This window comes from Triturus cristatus, chromosome 4_1, assembly GCF_964204655.1.
Source record: "Triturus cristatus chromosome 4_1, aTriCri1.1, whole genome shotgun sequence".
NCBI classification, from domain to species: domain Eukaryota; kingdom Metazoa; phylum Chordata; class Amphibia; order Caudata; family Salamandridae; genus Triturus; species Triturus cristatus.
The window spans coordinates 751639039-751659560 of NC_140585.1; the positions used below are offsets into that span (position 1 = coordinate 751639039).

General features: G+C 41.4%; 1 long non-coding RNA gene across 1 annotated transcript in view; it reads left to right on the forward strand.

Annotated features, from left to right (window-relative positions):
* Positions 1–3131: 3131 nt before the first annotated feature.
* Positions 3132–20522, forward strand: part of LOC146855479 (uncharacterized) — a 114724-nt gene continuing 97333 nt past the window's right edge. The window contains exon 1 of the long non-coding RNA XR_014980844.1: positions 3132–3180. This is a non-coding gene — a long non-coding RNA (uncharacterized LOC146855479). The remainder of the gene's footprint in view (positions 3181–20522) is intronic.

The window sequence follows — 20522 nt, forward strand, 5'->3', positions numbered from 1 at the left end:
GTAATACACCTCCAAGACCAAGATTACTTGCATCTACCATAACTATGCATTGTTTTCCTGGAACAAACGGTCTTAAACAAGGTGCATTGACTATAAATGCCTTCAAGTTCCCAAAAGCTTCAGTCATGTCACTTGTCCACACAAATTTAGCATTTTTTTTAAGCAAACTCCTGAACGGTTCAATTTTCGCAGAATAATTAGGAATAAACTTGGCATAGAATTCAATCAATCCAAGGAAAGCAACCAACTGTTCTTTCGAGGTCGGTAAAGGAGCATTGGTAATACTCTCAATGTGCTTATGTTTTGGTTTAATTCCCTTCCCACTAATTGTGTGTCCTAAATATTCTACTTCCTTTGCTTTTATTTTACATTTATCCAACCGAAGAGTGAGACCTTTTTTTGCCAAAGCCGCAATAACATTATGCAAGTTTTTATCATGCTCCTCATCATCCTTCCCGTAAACCAAAATATCATCTTGGAAAGCAATGGCCCCTGATAGCCCTTCTAGGGTTTCCTTCATCAACCTCTGGAAAACAGAGGCAGCACTGGCTAAACCAAATGGCATACGACAATACCTGAAAAGGCCTTCTGGTGTGATAAACGCCGTAAAAAATTTTGAACTGTCAGATAAGACAACCTGGTGGTACGCGCTTGATAAATCAATACAGGAGAATACCTGCTCATCGGATAGAGTGGAAACCATCTCATGCAGGTTAGGAAGAGGATGTGCATCCACCCAAATGACACGGTTCAAACTGCGCAAGTCCACACATAATCTGAGTTCCCCTGAGGCCTTCACTGAAATCACAATGGGAGAAACCCACGGGGAAGACTCTATTGGTTCAATAATGCCATTGTTGCAAAGATTTTTTAACAAATCTTTCAACTTGTCTCTGTAGGACAACAGTACATTTCTTACTTTGTGACGAACAGGAATGGAGTTTTCATGGAGTTTAATTACGTGTTCAAACCCTTTGTATTTCCCAAGGTTCCCACTAAAGACACTAGGGAATTCCTTAATTAACTTATCCACAATGACTGACCCATGGTGAATTTCAGGATCAACAACAAATACAGGAGGATTAGCTCTGGGATCAAGTTTGATGCTTAATTCATGTTGATGTGGCCACCCTAAAAGTGATTTTCCAGACTTTGCCACATAAATCTTACTGAAAGTGTGACGTCCTGCAAATTTTATATTCGCATAAAAATAATCAAGTAAGTCAATCTTGTGCCCTGTATAACCCCCTGGGGAAACATCAGGGTCAATTAGTTCCCTATTTGGCCAACTTTCATGGAAAACCTTCAAAGAAATGATGGAATACCAAGCACAAGAATCAACCAAAAATCTCAAAAGGATGCCATCAACACTAATGAGACAGGCAGGAAATTTTGAAACTTTGTCATCGCCACATACATTAATTACTGTATTGATGTCATTTTCACCATTATCATAGGACGTTTCATAATCCTCAGAGAACTGTATGTCATTTACTTTCTTTGTAATTGTTTTGCAAAGCCTGCTAAAATGACCTTTCTTATTGCATTTAGAACAAACTTTCTCAATAGCTGGACAACCTTTAAAGTTTGCTAAATGACTGTTGCTTCCGCACCTAAAACAAAGTAATGATGGATTATGTCTTTCAACCCTAGAGTTTGAATACTTGAATTTGTTCACATTTTTAGCAGGGTTGTCAGATCTTTGAATAAATTTTTTTTTTGTTTGTCACTTTCTTTTGGCTCTTTGTTGACACTAAATACATCTGATTTTTCAGTGCCTCTGATTTCCTTCACAAACTCTTCAGAGTGTTCAATGGATTTCACAATGTCAATAGCTGCATTTAATGACAAATCAGATGTGGACCACAGTTTTTCCTGAACTTTCTTCTTTTTTTTTTTTTGAAACCGTTTATTACAGAATCCAAAAGATATACAAAGATGGGCCTACAACCTTCAGGCCGGCCGCTAGCAAACAGAAAGAGCATATAATACAAACAGTAGAACACACGCTGCGGCAGAAGAGAGATCACAGGAGTTGAAAGAAGCGTTGGCAGCCACCCCATCTGGATCCCATACCACGGTTTTTATATAAATAACAAAGAAACAAGTCCACAAGGCAACCCACAATCGAAAACAATAGCATGTGCTCCCCTGGGGGGGACCCTACCGATCCACAGGAATATCAAGGGGGGGATAGGTCGGGACGGAGACAAAGTGGACTCAATGCCCAGGACCAGGAAGACAAGCAGGCTAAGGAGACGGTTCCTGAACTTTCTTGCTGTTTGTACGCATTAGAATTTGATCCCTCAGTACTTGTTCGTATGATATGTGTTCAAAATTACAAGATGCTACCAAAGACCTGAGTGCTGAGACATAATCGTCAATAGATTCATCGGTGCGTTGTTTACGAGAATAGAAAATAAATCTTTCCATCACTACATTTTTCTTTTTCCCAAAACGTATATTTAGCTGTGACGAAGCATACTGGTAGACATTAATTCTTCCAGGACTGATTAGAGCAGGTAATGTTTTAAATTCTTTTAGTCCAAAACCACCTAAACAATGTTTTAATAATGACAACTTCCTTTCTGGCTCACAATCATCACCTTCTAGAACCTCCACATATGCCAGAAATACTGGTTCCCATACTTCCCATGGCATAGGAGGATCACCAGATGACGATAGAAATGAGGGAGGAGGTACAATACCTGACATGTTGCACTATTAACAATAAAGTTGACTATATAGTTAATATGCAGAAATAGTAATTATTTGCTAAATAAAGAAATAATAAACTCATTGCACTAAAGAAATAATAAACTCATGGCACTAAGTAAAACTAATAAAGTTATGTCAAAGATAATGTAACTCACAAATTGTTTGTTGGTAGATTTTCCTTCATAAATGTGACAAATTAATCACATTCCATTCAAATCCAGTCTTCCAAGATACATTTAAACATTGCTCTCTCTCCGTTACACTAATACTAACACATAACACGCTATTTCTGTACTGGATCTTGGAATTGCGATTTGTGTGGTGAATCAGGCACTCAGGAAACAAAGTTAGTTATAAATCCGGAAAAACAACGTGACGCGATGATGCTATACGCGCATGCGCATTACATTGCAGGAAGGATCGAAGTCGAAAGAAAACAGGTCCGAGAATTCCAGTAAAATAGTGAGTGAAACCACTTGTTTTTGCTTCAGTTGTGCACTAAATGAATTCTCTGCTGCTCTCTTTACACTGATCAACTGCTCCCTTTAACTGCATCCTCCAAAAGGTTCAATGCCGTACTCCCGGAACATTAAACAGCATTTCCCATCATGTACTTTTTTTTTTTTTTTTTAAATTCCTCAATCTTTCCGAAACTTCCCACTAGCAATCCAGGCAAGGGGAAATGAATTCGTTAAATGAACGATGATGTTCTCGAAGAACTCTTCCCTTCCAATGCCAGTTTCAAACGGAAGTTAAAACAGGATTAATCCTTTTGAATTTACTGCTTAATATGCGTGGGCAGGTCCGTGCCCGATCGTTGCCAATGTAGGAAAGATCCTTAGTCCCTCCAATTACAGGAATAACGAGCAGACGAGGAAATCCAGTTGGAAAAGAAGTTTATTCCGTCTTCACAGCTTCGTGTCATCTTCAGAATACTTAACGTTCCCACTAACGCTCACCACCGCCCGAGCCCAGTGTTTCAAAGAACAACACCCTGCGTGGTCTCCACGAGCAAGATACAGGAAATGCTCGTGGAAGCCACGCTCATGGGCACGATACAAAACCACACAGTAAAATGTATATACAACAGTAGTCATTGGGATGCCTCCCGGCAGGGACACCGAACAGCAGCAAAGGTCCCCAAATGAGAGTGGAAATGCAGGCACGACACTTTCAGCCCGGGTGCGGCTGGAGAGAGACTTGCATGCCACATATAGGTAGCAAAGGAGGGCTCTACAAAGGTAAGCAAAGGAAACAATGAACTAGCATGTTGGTGAAGGACAAAAGGGTTGATGTAAACACGGTGAGTATATGCAGAGGTACAAGTAATGAGGGCAAATGGCGATATATGGTTTATTAATGAAGATGCTGCTTGTAGACCTTAAGCAACAGGGTATGTTAGTAGGTGCACAATTCATTGCAACTTTGTGAGAATTGTGACATTTAATGACTGATTAATACTATGATGCTTCATGTTCATGGTTTTAACATTCTAAAATTGTCAATAAACTGCTGCCTTTGCTACCACCCTTCGTGTGGTCCTTCAGTCTGGGGCAAGGGTAGATAGGAGGGGTGGCTGGGTAAGTGGGTAGTGTTATTAAAGAGGTCTGAATGTTGGGGACAGAGGGCAGCCCACCTGGGACAGGTTATGCACAATCTCTACACATATCACAGAAAAGTAACACAGTGCCTATAAACGGAACCAGTCTCCATCCACTACACACTGAATATAATGAACATATGCACGCACATACGTGGCTTTACATTGCTCACAGAGTGCTTTATGTGGGATGAAAAATAACTAGGAATCCTTTCCAAGAGGCGTGACCTATGACATAAAGATTGCGGCTTAAAACTTGAATTATGTGCTTCACATCATGCCACCTGACCAGTATTTGGGTGCCTCTCTCTCTCTCTCTCTCTCTCTCTCTCTCTCTCTCTCTCTCTCTCTCTCTCTCTCTCTCTCTCTCGAGGTTTTACATCCAGACATATAATACATCACACACGTCTAAAAAGCAAGACATTTTGGTTTTGCTAATGCTTATTAATTTGTTTACTTTGTAAAATAAATGGTGCATTTCATGCTCTTATTCGGAAACTTAGAATGCTGACTTGTCATCAGTGATGTCTGCAGTGGACACTCGACTGAGCTGTTTTAGTGCACACTTCCTGAGGTGATGATTTCCAATAGAGAGAAGGCTATGTGGCTTGTTTAATTAAATTGTCATTACTGAGAGTCAAAACATAAGTGGCATTTTTCAATGTTCATAGTAATTGCATTAAAGTGGTGCACTCACTGCCAAACCACTTAGAAATGTGCGCTCCGAATTCTTCACATAGCTCAAGTCCTGAGGTACACTCCTGGAGTGTCTCCTACACAGCAAGCCATGCGGGGGAAATGCTGTCCTTGAAGCTGCATGTTCTGAGTGTGCAGAGCAGAGTATACAATTTCTTTCAAGTCGACAACGTAATGTAAACAAAATGTAGCTTCTAAAATGTGATCTTAGATTCAGCTCTCTCACTAGGGCATTCCACCATGTTCTAATCATCTCATCTGCAAGGCGGAACTGTACACGAGTCAGTCACTGAGAAGGAGATTTATGCCCCAAAAACCAACTATTTTTACTTGACTTGCTGCCCAGTTTTAGGTCACTAAGAAGATCTGTCCGTCTTTGGTCCCCAGGTTACGGGGTGCACGGGATGGACATACTCTCCTGTGTCAAGGGGAGTTCTGTGATCCAAAACAAACGCCCCTTTAGAGTGCTTGGCCCAACCACAAGATTTGGGAAGCGTGGATTTGAGGGTGAAGGTGACATTTCAGCTACCTGTGCCAGGGCTCGGGGGTGCGCAAGGGCCTCGCCATTTCGGGTTGAACAATGCGGAGCCCCACTGATCCGCTGCAGGAAGTTTGCTTCAACCTTTTCCCTTGTATCACGTACCGAAAGCCCCACTAATCTTTTAATAGCTTGGCGAGAACCTCAAACATAGTCCCCTCCGGGGCAACACATACTGCTTGACCATATGACTCGGCTGGCACTGGCCGGCATTGTTGCTACCTCGCCTTGGAACAGTATTCGTGAGGCGTGGCTGTTGCCATTTATGTCTGTAAGGGAGGGAGGCCAAGGGAAAACAGACGGTGAATACATAGCAACGGCAAGCACTCTTTTACCGCACATGCACTCTACAAAGGCAATGGTCTCTAGGCGCTGTAAGTGTGTTACTAATGTTACTCAATTCAATGGCGCTCGGTATATAAACTTCTGGATTTAGAGTCGGTTCTTGCTTGGTTGACTCCTGAGTGTGTATTCGTGCATGCATGTGCACGTGTGTGTGTCTGTGCAGATGGGTTTAATATAGTGTCTCCCGAGTGTGTATTTATGTGTGTGTGTGTGCACAAATGGAGTTAGTGTATATGTGTGTTTAAGCTTGTGTATGTGTGAATCTGTGTGTATGTCCGTGTGCATGTGTCTGTGCGTATAGCTTTAGTCATGAAGGAATGCCTGGGTTTGATACTGGTTGGAGCAAAGCTTGGAAAATGTGGTCATAATGCGACGCTGTATGTACTTGAGCATTTATCCTATATATTCAGTGCTTTAAATGGGAAACAATATGTGCAGGTACTCATTAAAATGAGCTAGAGGTGTATGTAGTGAGGGGGCTAGGCTAAGGGCAAGACATGATGATACTTAACAACTTCTATATTAGTTGCAGCACATTCCAAATCATATGAGCAATGTGTTTAGATAAACAAAGCAGGTTCACTCATTACACAAAATGAAAGAGAAATTTGATAATATGTTAGCATTTCTTTTTTTTGCACCTTCTTAATGCCATACTGTTAATTGCTGTTGTTTGGCACAATGCTATATATTTCTGAGCAGGTGAGTAGAAAGAAACTGCAAATACCCCCACTTCGAACCAAAGCTCTTATGGCACCAAGCAAATGAAGCAAATCATCATGACCCTCCCCAGAAGATATCTCTTGTCTCGTCACTCGATCTATCCATTCATCCTTTCATCCAACCATTTACCTGCTGATGTCCACCATTTAACCTTTACATTCTGTCTGTTCAGTCTTTCATCCATCATTCAGTTTTTCAACATTCCGTCTGTCCACCCTTCATATCCAAATCTATCCACCCTCCCTCCCTTTCATTCATTCATCCATCCATCAAATCTTTCACTTATCCACCCATCATCCACCAAGCAGACATGTACACACAAAGTACCACCGATTTTCCTTAAAAATACATCCTTGGAGTGTCTTGATTTTCTCTCTTTCTTTCACTCACTTTTTTCTTTAAAAAAACAGGCATACAAATGTAGGTAAACACACAAACATAAGCAGACACACAAAAGACTCGGGTATGATAAGAGCCATGTTATACTCTTCACCTACCATGGCTTTTTTAATTGCCACCAGGGCCGGACTGGCCGTAGCCTGATTACCACTCCCAGGGGACTGACATGATTCCTGTGTTTGCACAAATGTACAGGATAGTGTGAAAGTGATTGACAGCACAGGGTCTGAACGGACCCTGCTCTGTCAAACACAGTGTGATGGTGAGCACCCGGACACTATATATGAATAGCTCAGCTGGGGCTCATATCGGGGCTACAGAAGCGGCGCCTTGGCTGCCAGAGACACGTTCCGCTCCTGCTTAAAAAAATTCAGTTCAGGATGTTTGGTAACTAAAAACCTGACTTACCTATTGTTTAACAAACAATAGCGTTGCTCTACATACTACAATATTGACCATATATACAGTGCACATGACAAACTGACTTCTGTTGGCTCAGTTATGGCAGAGTTGTCAGAGCATTAGATGTAGGGAAATATCATATTTAAAAGCTATTACTTTCACCAGATGTCAATCCAGTAAATTGATCTAATGAACTAATGTAAAGCATCAAAAAATAAACTTTCCCAATGTCTATCATACTTTTACATGGTATTTGCTGTATCATTTACATGTTGAACCTTTTGATGATTCTTAGAATTAAGCCAGACCCCTTAACATGCTTTTTTGTGTCTTTAGGAGTTGTTCATTCTGGGATATTTTCTATTTCGAAATAATCTTGACTTTAAAAAGAGAAAAAAAGAAATTTCACTGCCAAATTTTCAGTGGTAGGCAAACATTTTATCACAGCAAATTTAAACCTATTCTATCTTTGCAAAATAGAAATGAACGAAGATTGTATGATGTTACAATGCCTGCCTTTACTATGCATGCCTTTTCAGAAAACCCTTACCACGTTGATGCGTTTACCATGCATGCTTTACCAGGAAGGAAATACAAGATGTATTTACCTCTACAGAGTTAGAATGACAATTTATTCCAGGTTTTATTTAACTGCATAGATCAATAATACACCAATTCAAGAAAATAATCTTGTTCATCACTGTCATTGGGATCAACAAGTAGACAGTGGCTTTCAGAAAGTGAAATAAGCATTCGCCTGTGCTTCTGTTCTAACAATTCCAGGTCAGATACATCTTGGTAGACAATGGTTCAGACTGAACTTTTAAGGAAGACTCACTCCAACTTTATTTGTTGAAACTTTCAGTTTTTAACTTAAGCGTAATTTGTTCACAGAAAATGACTATTTGCAATTGCGTGGGAATATCCTGAATAACAGTATTTCACCATTTTCATTGTGCAAATCCACAGGGCTTACACAATTTTCAAAGCAGAAGTGGTAGACAAGCTTGCCAGGCCTACTGTCTTGCTCAATGTGGTTTTAGGGTTGGTTATTCTCATGGTTAATAAAAAAGTCTAACTAATGACTATAAGTTAGACTTAAGATCAAATTTGTCCATATTCCAGTCATGTCTAAATGTGCTAGTCAACACATACATTTTTTTGTCATTGTATTTGTGTAACTAGCAAAGCTTTATAATTAGAGATGATGTTTAATATTCAATAATTCTGCTATTGCTGGGCACAAAGGCATAATGGCGACCTTACATTTAATTTTTCACTCATTTCATGCCTTTCCTTTGGAAATTCATCAAATTATATGTAACATCTTGACCAGTTTGTGCTCGACAACAGAACATACTAACAAATCATTAGTGCATTTACGTACATTACCAGTGCCTTCTGAACCCTTTCATACCATCTCCACACATGTTATCAGTAGTTTGTCCATGTCTGTTGAGTAGATTATTATGGGAACAGTAAATCATGTCTCCAAGACTATCTTTTCTAACATTTAAAGAAGATACATTCACTGTCCGAGGTGAGACAAGTGTTGCTTACTCAGCCTGCTCCATTTAATTATATTAGCTTGTGGTCTTCAAAATACTTCTCGCTTTTGAAAGGCTGTTGTAACATCAGAATTTAACATAAAATGTCATCCGCTTACCATCCACAGACAAATGGAAATAAGAACATTGAGGGAGTAAACCGATCTATAGGAAGTATGAAAGTTTCACCTAGCATGCTACTATTATCTCACGACAAAACAACGCTAAACAAATTTCTGTGAGCATAGCATATAAAATAAGGTAACAGCACAGCATAGCATGTCATAGCATAATATTTACCACATATTGGATGAGGGTGATCTCTTCCTACTTGTATTGCTGAACTGTCAGCAGTATTTGAGTCTGTAAATCATCACAAGCTATTAAAATTACTTGAATGCGGAAGGTACACATAGCTCTCTCATCACGACCAACTGGAAAAAAATAGACCCCACAACTCATCCATTGCAATGAACTGTGTTTTCCCAACGCTCACTCTTAGCACAAATATAATTCAATTTCTACCTAAATCCTCTTTGTGAAATGTTAGTGGACTCTGGATTAGCAATATGAAAAGATGCTGATGACGCACCATAATATCTAAAAACTTCATGCATCAATGACATCAGTACTTCCAGGTCCCGTCTCACTAAAATCCATGATAGCCAAACTCTGAAGTGCAACGCAGGTGTATGATTCCCTGCACTCAACTACTCACTGGAACTTAAGAGTGGTTGTACTTTTTCCCTGACTCTTGCCACTCAGATTAAATTCACAATTTTAGGTTTATTCATAGTGTCTCATATAATGGACCATGTTACCATAGTCTTGAACGTTCCTTCCTCTTGTTCCTTTTCCTGGTAGAACCCAATTTCCCATGACTCTAAGCTAAAACTTTATGTGTTTGATGCGTTGGGCCACACAAGTCTCCTACTGTTGAGATTGTGGAAGATTTTCTGGAACTACGTGATACTTTTTTTTTTATGTGAATCCATTCAAAAGTTATTTTGTTACTTTACCTGGACGCATTTTTATGAGTTCTCTACATAAAGTAAAACAGTATTATAGGCCTCTTTTCCACTTGAAATATGCTACAGAGTTAAAGAATAGCTAGGAAGGGGAAGAATGGCAGCTGCCAAGTGTTAAGTGTCAGCTACTACAGTTAACAAGCATTGGCAAAGACAATAGATCTGGTGTTGACAGCCAGCCTTTTGACAATTCTTTTTTTCTTTTGCCATGGTTTTTGCAAAACTTTATTGTTCAAGAAGCTGCTGGGCTCTTATTAAATCTAAAATGCATATGCTAAATGGTTTTTCTGGTCTCAAAAAGTGCACATTACAATAGTATACCTGGTACTCAAGGGAGCTACTTTGTGTGTGGACGTGCTCCCCGTGAAAGGGCAACATGCCATAAATAATGTAAAGTCAGTATATGACCAAAGTGGGCTAACATTGCCCCTTGATGCATGCTGAACTGCGTGGAAGAAAAATGTGAATGACACAATCACAGACTAATGTATGAGGTCTGACTGAAAACCCTTATAAGTAACTATGTTATACATACCTTGAGCAAGATCAAAAGGTCTTAGCATACACAGACCTATAAAGCCATTGGTCTGGCATTGGCTGCTAGCCTCGCCTTTAAGAAAGAAGGCAAGAAAAAAGGGAAGAAAGCAAGGATGGAAGGGAACAAAGGAAGCAAGGCAGACACAGAAGGAAGCAAAGCGGTACAAAAGGGGGTGGTGATGGACAGAGCATCAGAACCAATCAAACACTCACACCCAGTCAGCAGATCTGGGTTTGATCCATCACCGTTCTTTAGCCCACTCTGCCACCCCAGTTCAGACATGGCCATATGAAAATTAGCCTGACCCTGTGCCTCATGGGAACAGTCCAGCCAAGTGAGCAAGGGACTGAACAGGGAAGGCATGGCTTGGCAGTTCGGGCTGGACTGTTCCCATGAGGCACAGGGTCAGGTTAATTTGCATATGGCCATGTCTGAACTGGGGTGGCAGAGTGGGCTAAAGAACGGTGATGGATCAGACCCAGATCTGTTGACTGGCTGTGAGTGTTTGATTGGTTCTGATGCTCCGTCTATCACCACCCCCTTTTGTGCTGCTTTGTTTGCCACAAGTTGGCAGGGTATGCTCAGACGTGAGTCCCTTGCTCACTTTGCCACTGGATTCAAGCAAGCCTGGCTGAAGACGGCTGAAATGCCAGAAACCGGTCCTAGGAAGCTTGTTTCCGGTCCAGGGAAGGCATGGCTTGGCAGTTCGTGCTGGACTGTTTCCATGAGGCACAGGGTCAGGCTAATTTGCATATGGCCATGTCTGAAATGGGGTGGCAGAGTGGGCTAAAGAACGGTGATGGATCAAACCCAGATCTGTTGACTGGGTGTGAGTGTTTGATTGGTTCTGATGCTCCGTCCATCACCACCCCCTTTTGTACTGCTTTGTTTGCCATAAGTTGGCAGGGTATGCTCAGACGTGAGTCCCTTGCTCACTTTGCCACTGAATTCAAGCACGCCTGGCTGAAGACGGCTGAAATGCCAGAAACCGGTCCTAGGAAGCTTGTTTCCGGTCCAGGGAAGGCATGGCTTGGCAGTTCGGGCTGGACTGTTCCCATGAGGCACAGGGTCAGGCTAATTTGCATATGGCCATGTCTGAACTGGGGTGGCAGAGTGGGCTAAAGAACGGTGATGGATCAAACCCAGATCTGTTGACTGGGGGTGAGTGTTTGATTGGTTCTGATGCTCCGTCCATCACCACCCCCTTTTGTACTGCTTTGTTTGCCATAAGTTGGCAGGGTATGCTCAGACGTGAGTCCCTTGCTCACTTTGCCACTGGATTCAAGCAAGCCTGGCTGAAGACGGCTGAAATGCCAGAAACCGGTCCTAGGAAGCTTGTTTCCGGTCCAGGGAAGGAATGGCTTGGCAGTTCGGGCTGGACTGTTTCCATGAGGCACAGGGTCAGGCTAATTTGCATATGGCCATGTCTGAACTGGGGTGGCAGAGTGGGCTAAAGAACGGTGATGGATCAAACCCAGATCTGTTGACTGGGTGTGAGTGTTTGATTGGTTCTGATGCTCCATCCATCACCACCCCCTTTTGTACTGCTTTGTTTGCCATAAGTTGGCAGGGTATGCTCAGACGTGAGTCCCTTGCTCACTTTGCCACTGGATTCAAGCAAGCCTGGCTGAAGACGGATGAAATGCCAGAAACCGGTCCTAGGAAGCTTGTTTCCGGTCCAGGGAAGGCATGGCTTGGCAGTTCGGGCTGGACTGTTCCCATGAGGCACAAGGTCAGGCTAATTTGCATATGGCCATGTCTGAACTGGGGTGGCAGAGTGGGCTAAAGAACGGTGATGGATCAAACCCAGATCTGTTGACTGGGTGTGAGTGTTTGATTGGTTCTGATGCTCTGTCCATCACCACCCCCTTTTGTACCGCTTTGTTTGCTATAAGTTGGCAGGGTATGCTCAGACATGAGTCCCTTGCTCACTTTGCCACTGGATTCAAGCAAGCCTGGCTGAAGACGGCTGAAATGCCAGAAACCGGTCCTAGGAAGCTTGTTTCCAGTCCAGGGAAGGCATGGCTTGGCAGTTCGGGCTGGACTGTTCCCATGAGGCACAGGGTCAGGCTAATTTGCATATGGCCATGTCTGAACTGGGGTGGCAGAGTGGGCTAAAGAACGGTGATGGATCAAACCCAGATCTGTTGACTGGGTGTGAGTGTTTGATTGGTTCTGATGCTCCGTCCATCACCACCCCCTTTTGTACTGCTTTGTTTGCCATAAGTTGGCAGGGTATGCTCAGACGTGAGTCCCTTGCTCACTTTGCCACTGGATTCAAGCAAGCCTGGGTGAAGACGGCTGAAATGCCAGAAACCAGTCCTAGGAAGCTTGTTTCCGGTCCAGGGAAGGCATGGCTTGGCAGTTCGGGCTGGACTGTTCCCATGAGGCACAGGGTCAGGCTAATTTGCATATGGCCATGTCTGAACTGGGGTGGAAGAGTGGGCTAAAGAACGGTGATGGATCAAACCCAGATCTGTTGACTGGGTGTGAGTGTTTGATTGGTTCTGATGCTCCGTCCATCACCACCCCCTTTTGTACTACAGAAGGAAGCAAGGCAGACAAAAAAGGAGGGAAGTAGGGTAAAAAAGAAGGAAGGAATGCAAAAAGGAAGGAAGGAAAGACGGGCAAGAAAAGAAGACAACAAAGATAGAAGGAAAAAAGGAAGAAAGAAGGCAGAAAGAATGATAGTATTAAAGGGAGAAAGAATGAAGGCAAAAAGAAAGAACGAAGGAAAAAAGGAAAGAAGGTAAAAAGAAAGATATAAAAATATAGGAAAGAATGTAAGAAAGAAGGCAAAACAGAAAGAAAAATGAGAGAAGGCATAAAGAAAGAACAAAGAAAAGAAGGCAAGAAAGAAAAAGGAAAAAGAGAAAGAAGGAAGAAAGAAGTAAGACAAATGGTAAAAAAGGCAAAAAAGAATGAGAGGAATGAAAAAAGGAAAGTGGACAAGAAAGAATGAAAGATAAAAGAAAAAGAAGGGAGAAAAGAAAGAATGAAAAGAAAGGGAATGAAGAAGGAAAGAAAGAACGAATGAAGGAAAGAAAGAAAAAAGAATGAAGGAAAGAAAAAAAAGGAGAAAAGGAAAGGGAAAAAAGAAAGAAAGAAAGAAGGAAGGAAAGACACGAGGAAAGGATGAAAAAAGGAAGAAGGCAAAAAGGAAACAATGAAAAAATGAGGAATGAAAGAAAGAAAGAAAAAGGAAAGGCAAAAAAGAAAGAAGCAAAAAAGAAAGAAAAAAGAAAGAAAGGAAGACAGAAAGAAAGAGAACAAGTATTTGCAATGCAATCGGTCTCGCCTTTGGGACCGTATATGTATTTAGCTATGCAGCATATTAGCCTGGGTGCTGAAACATCTACTGTTCTTTAACATGGAGGGAAAGTAAGCACCAAACTGCGTGACACGCCATGTATGGGAACACGTGGAGAGAAATATTGCCTTTCAGTGGGAAATGGTATAGTCCAAAGCTCTGTTTTTAATATAAAATTAGGGCCTTCGTGGTCATTTCACTGAAAATACAAGATTTGAAAAAAATATTATTGGCTATGCAGACCCCCCAGGAAATAGCGGCATAGATTAGCAAATTTAGCGGCACAAATATGGAAATTTAGCGGCACAAATATGGAAATTTAGCAGCAATTTTGCGGCGTTTTATTTGGCAGTTTATCCTACAAAAAACACAGATCTTTGTTTTTTGAGTTATTTAACGCCATGAAGCTATGTATACATAACTGCATAAGCACATAAATATATAAACGTGTTTTATTATGAATATAGGAAAGAGCAAAACTATTCATCATTTGAAATGTTCTAAAAAGAGGTTGCATCTCATCTCACCTGCGGCCCAAATTACACTATCCCCTCCACCCACAACCAAATTGCTATTTTTCCCATAAACTAGACATTCCCATCATTGCTCCCAAACCCCTAAACCCATTCCCAAAACCCTAGAACACCCCAAATTACCATACCAAAAACGTGCATTACCGCGACCTCACACAAGGCCTAAAGTCGCGTCAAAAATGCACTTTGAAACTAAGCCCAAAACACCCCTTCCCCTCCATAGATTTCCTTCAAAACACTTGCAAACAAAATTAGACATTCCCACCTCTGATCCAAGCTAAGTACATCCACTCGGAACCACCTGGAACACCCTGCAATCGAACCCCAAAAACATGTAAACACTCACATTTAACATGGGCTCCTATGGCAGCTCCTTCCTTCCTCGACTTTGACTAAAAACACCCTTCCCATCGATCGATTCCTCCCAATCTTCCTGCACACCCATGAATTCCCCCTCCATACCACCCACAGCAGCCCCGTTCCTCTCGAGCAAGTGGAACACCCTTAAAACCACTTCTCCACCATCCCAAAAACGCCCATTGGATAACATGGCATTTCGACCCTTTCAAAAAAGAGCGTTGTTTTTGCACTTCCCCTACTTCGATCCTCTTGAAACTCACTGAGACAGTAGTTCCAGCGATTACGAAGAATCTCAGCAAAAATTACACAAATACCTTCAGTGGAAGGGGAACGACTTTTGCGTCAAACACGCGCCCCCCGCAAACACCCAAAATCGCCCCAAAATCAGCCAAATCTGGATCGATTTTTGCCAAACAACTGGCAAACCTTCCCAACACCAAACCACACAAATCCAAACCAAATCCAGCCAGCTCACAGCAGCTTACCTGGGCGTCTGGGCCTCCTCAGACGACGATCTACCACCAGCACCAGCCACAACGATATGATGACGAGCCAGACCGCCGCTCCAGACCAGGTGAGTCGAGTCGTCAGCACTGCCTGCTGTGAGGACCCCCCCTACCCCCCTTCTATTGGTCTATTAGACCCGTGGCAAGAGCCACTGGCCCAATAGAACAATAGAAGAGGAAGAGGGGCGGGTGGTCTGCTGTCTGCTGCTGGATGGGGGGGATGCCGCCAGGATGCCAGGATTTCGCGGGCACTTTTGTAAAAATCGCGGCATTTTTACAAAAGTGCCGATTTCGCGGTTTTTTTGCAAATCGCGAAATCGCGAAATCCTGGAGGGTCTGGCTCTGGGTCCTTGTGGAAGACAATTTTGATGGACTGGAATCTAAAGAATGCTAAAGTGATTCTGGTATTTTACTGACCTCTGCTGGTCGTTTTCTATCAAGAAAGTTAAATAGAGGCAGTTGCCAGAAAAATTTAAAAAGAAAGTCCCTCAGCAGAAAGCAATTCTGGTATTTTACTGACCTCTACTGGGCGTTTTCTATCAAGACAGTTAAATACAGGCAGTTGAACAAGCAGAAAGAATTCTGGTATTTTACTGACCTCTACTGGTCGTTTTCTATTAAGACAGTTAAATAGAGACAGTTGAACAGAAAAAAAAGTCCCTAAGAGGAAGCAGACAAGTCCTAGGGCTGATCTCCAGAGCCCACAAAGTACATACACATATAAGTAAATACTAAAGTATATACAAGCAATGCTCGACCTAAAAAGGTAAAAAATAAATGAAAGAAAGAAGGAAGGAAAGAGGGTTCACAGTATAAAATATTGGATACTAAAATCCACATTACTCCTCACCCATGTTTAAAAAAACGTTTGCAATCTTCCTGCAAATGAAACATGATAAAGTGTGTGTTTCTTCATGGGCAAAGTTTATTAAAGAACCATTAGTGAAACCCAGTCCAGGAACACAATTTGGTATGCAATGAAATGCCAGCAGTCCACTTCAAAGGGAATTTACAACCACATTGAAAGGAGACAAAATCTGATAAAGCTGGAATGTGCCATGTGCTCACTTCAAATGTGTCCTACAATCACTTCAGGCAACACTGGCACTAAAGGGAACCAAACTACTTTGTTTGCAGATGTGCTAGCTGTGAAAGAGCAAAATGCAGTCACTCAAAGTGACAATAACCAGAGGCTTAAGTAAGCTGACCCATTGCCCTATAGTTTTATTTATTTAAGTGTTCGGTCTTTGAAAAAAAAGACATTACACCAAGCAACATTAGCAGCGCTAATAAAAAACATTGATAGAATTTTGAAACAGTTAGTCTTTGTTTCTATGTCTAAAGTGCAATGAAAAAAATTATTTTAAAATTGAAAAAACAATGTCATTACAAAAACCCATATATAAAACAGCTTATTTTCTTAATAAGTTTTTTGTATTGTTCCAGTAATTCTAAGAATCTGTTTGGGACTCCACAGGATTTTGACCAATTTTCTTTGAATACAGATTTAAAAGTTTTACCCCCCTACAGAGTAGGGGGATTGAGGACCCACCAAGCCAGAAGGTTACTGCTTCATTGCCCTATATTATTTACTGTAGTGGGCGGAAGAAACATGGGAATGACACAAAAACAGACCAATGGGTGAAGAGAGGTGGCTGAAAGCCCCTGTAAGAAAGTATATCATACATATTATTTTAGTAAAATCAAAAGTTCTTGGCTAACCCGAGACCTAAAACGTGACAAAAATTAAATTGTAAAATATAAAATGACTGGATGATTCTGAAGTTATTTGTATCGTAGACTATTAAGTGCCCCTAAACCGTATTGAGTGGGAACGTCTCCTGTCACTATTTGGCTGCAGCTAGTTAGCATGATTTGCTTTATTACTTATCAAACAGTACCACCAAGTGGCCGAAAGACTTTGCAGGTAGCGTGTTTCGCTATGCGTAGAATTATGAATTCCATTTTCCTCTCTTCAGCGCAAGGAAGTCTGGTCGTTCGTCTAATGGAAAGACCAGTAGCACCAGCTGGAATGGGGTTTACTAATTAAGGGCTTAAATGAGGGTGCGAACGAAATGTGCTATCACTATGGCTACCTTTCCATCGGTAACCAGTGCTCTGAAGTAGCCGAAAGGTTACATGCCAGCGCAGTGCAAAACCCAAGAAGAAGGGGAAGAGAAGAAAAAGAATGAAAGGTAGGAGAAGGAAAGGGAAAAGAAGAAGCCGAGAAGGAAAGAAGCAAAGAAAAAGACGAAGAAATGCAACTGCAAAGCGGTTTCCAATATCTGAGCTGGCTGAGGCTTTGCAGTCGGAAAAAGCAATTTCCTTTCCTCTAAATTGGACATGGGAACCGCGGTATAGACCCATCAGGGCATCTGTACATCCTCAGTGAATGCCCTATGAGTACCATCACCAAATGATCCCTTGATAAGCTGCCTTAGAAGTGCAGCCTAACATTCAATGAAGCCACTACAACTTGAGCAACTTGAAAATTCCGACAAAAATAAATCTCAGATGACAGACACTTGGATACTTTTTCTTTTTTTAATCATTTTTCTTGGACTATTTTAATATCTAAGCGAAGATTGGCGCAATCAATATATGCCCATTAACCATAGCAGTAAATGGACAAATGGAAGCAGTAAGTTAGTTGTTACGCTTTCTTTGGAGAGATGGATTCCAAAGTTTGTGCCAAGAATGCTCTATGTAAAGAAGACTGAAAAAGGTTGTCATTCATCCAAGTGTAATTGAGTAAGAACAATAAACAGGTAGGGCCTCGTTCGGAAAGCTATTTGCAGATGAGCCTGACTTACAAGTTCAAATATCGTTTTTTACCAGAGCCAAATGACTTTTGTACGGCATAGAATTCTGTTTTGCTCTTGTGTTATGATTTAAACCCACTGTTTTTCGTATGAGTATATCTCCTGTGGGTAGGGACTGGACTTCCCAGGATGCAGTATTCACAAATCATATTCCGATCACTGCCCAGCCTAGAACGGAATCAGGGGCAGAAATTTACATTTCTACTCTGGAAAGGGGAAGGAAGCCCCAAGGAGCATTACAAAAACTAGTGCGATTTCAGAGAAGTGGTGTCTCCTCTTTTACACATGGGGAAATAAGAATAAAAGAATTAGCAAATACGTTTGAAATTGCTTTGCTGGTTTTCTTTCAATGCAAAAATAAAAATATACAACTTTTTTGTGCGCGAAAGGAATTTACAAAATGTTATCAGGATTATGTCTGGGAAGATAGGACTCGTGTAGGCTTCCAGGCGTAACTCGAAAGAGATTTGTAAATTCCAAACAGCTAGAAATCTGCACTGCCGTGATATTAGGATGCTGCCTCCGGATTTCCGATTTTTTTTTTAAGAATTGGGCTAATAATACTTGTCTGAGGAATTGATTCTCAATGCCTAAGAAAAACAAGCATTTGCAATGCAAATTGGTCTCACATTAGTGAGAGTTAGAGGTATAGGCGCTATAAATGAGAATGTGTTTTACCCATGTGTTTTGGATTGGATTGGATGTATGTGGTGTGAAGTGGAACTATGTGGTTTGGAATTGTTAGTTGTGGAATTGTGTGTGGTGGAATTGTGTGGAGTGGATGTGTGTATTGGAATTATGTAGAATGGTGTGTAATGGAAATTTGTGGATAGTAATTATGTGGTATTGAGTCTATTGGAATTATGTGTAGTAGGAGTGTGTGTCAGAGTGTAATTGTGTGGAATGGCATTCTGTGTGGTCGAGTGGTATGCTGTGGAGTTTAATTATGTGGTATGTTGTTGAATTATGTGTCATGATGTGAAATTCTGTGGTGTGGATTGGATGTATGTGGTGTGTTGTGTAATTGTGTTGTTGAGTTGAAATATGTGGTTTGTTGTCAAATTATGTGGTGTGGAATGGAAATGTGTAGAGTTGAATTGTCTGGTGTGGAAGTGTGTGGTGCTGAGTGACATTTTGCTGATTGGAATTATGTGGCATGGTATGGAGTGTATTTGTGTGGATTGTGTCACCAAGTTTAAAAATGATTAAAGATAATTACAAAGAAAGGTTTGCCTTTGATTGCGCACACATTTAAAAAACCTTATAATATGTAAAGACCAAATATCAAAACAAAAACATGCAGAGTCAACTTCCAGCGACATTTATGTTCATGAACTCAACCGGGGGCTTGAACAAAGCACATATTTAGGGTACAGTCTTCCAGCAGAAGGAACTATGTTGGCCTTAGTCCCAAACCAAAATGAGGAGAGTTCGAACTCCTCAGCCAGCAGACAAGCAGAGTACCAGATGGTGCTAATGTATAATTTTTGGAGGGAGGTGAGGTGGGTGGAATGAACAAAAACAGACGTGAGGAGGAAGGGGCTGGTTAGAAACGTCCTCCTTGCTCTAGTTCTAATGCTATTGATCCAGCGCGAGACCGGAGAAAAAGGGGAAAATATCTATATACACAACTATCCTTCCTGCGTCGCAGACCCGACGTCACACTAGCTCATTCACACATGCAGTCATTGGTGGGGCCCATAACACCAACACTCACACGTCTCCATTCACAAGTCTGCACACAGGAGGGATGATGATTTCGCGCTGGACATGTGGGGGGGTACCTTATTACCTATAGGGAAGAAAAGTTATTTTACAGAATATACATTAGCATTCACCACCTATAGATTCCTAATCCCAAACATCAAGGCACTCTACCACTTGGTCAACGGACCAATTAGTTGGATTGGTTGATGGTGATCTAGAACCAACTAAAACACATTTAAGACTCAGAATCCTTTATTCTCTTCATCGAAAAACCACAAACTCGTAATTTCTGTTAATCAAATATTTGTTTATCTAAATATTGTTTGCATTTAATATTAGCATTTGTCTCATCAAAAGTTTTAGAATTTTTGGTTCAATTGATACAAATTGCATGACATTATATTTACATATTCTTGCTATCTGGATTTTTCTCTAATTCATTTGGCTCTGCATAACCAAATTTAGCAGTTAATTGTCGATATAAAGCAGGCCAAAGCTCAAAGTCCGAAAGTTCTTTGCTCAGCACGTTACAGTCCCAAAGATCTCCAAAGGACCAGAAATCGTGCAAGCATCTGTCATCGCCTGTGGGGTCAAAGAGGGTGTGCAGTCATCCAAACCGCCGAATGCCAGAGACCCTCCCTATTCTACTACTCTTTTATAATAATTTTCGGGATAACATGAAACATTTTTAGGCCAAGAAAGACGGTGATTGGCTGGTTGGGAAACGTCCAATTTTTATTCTATGAGGTT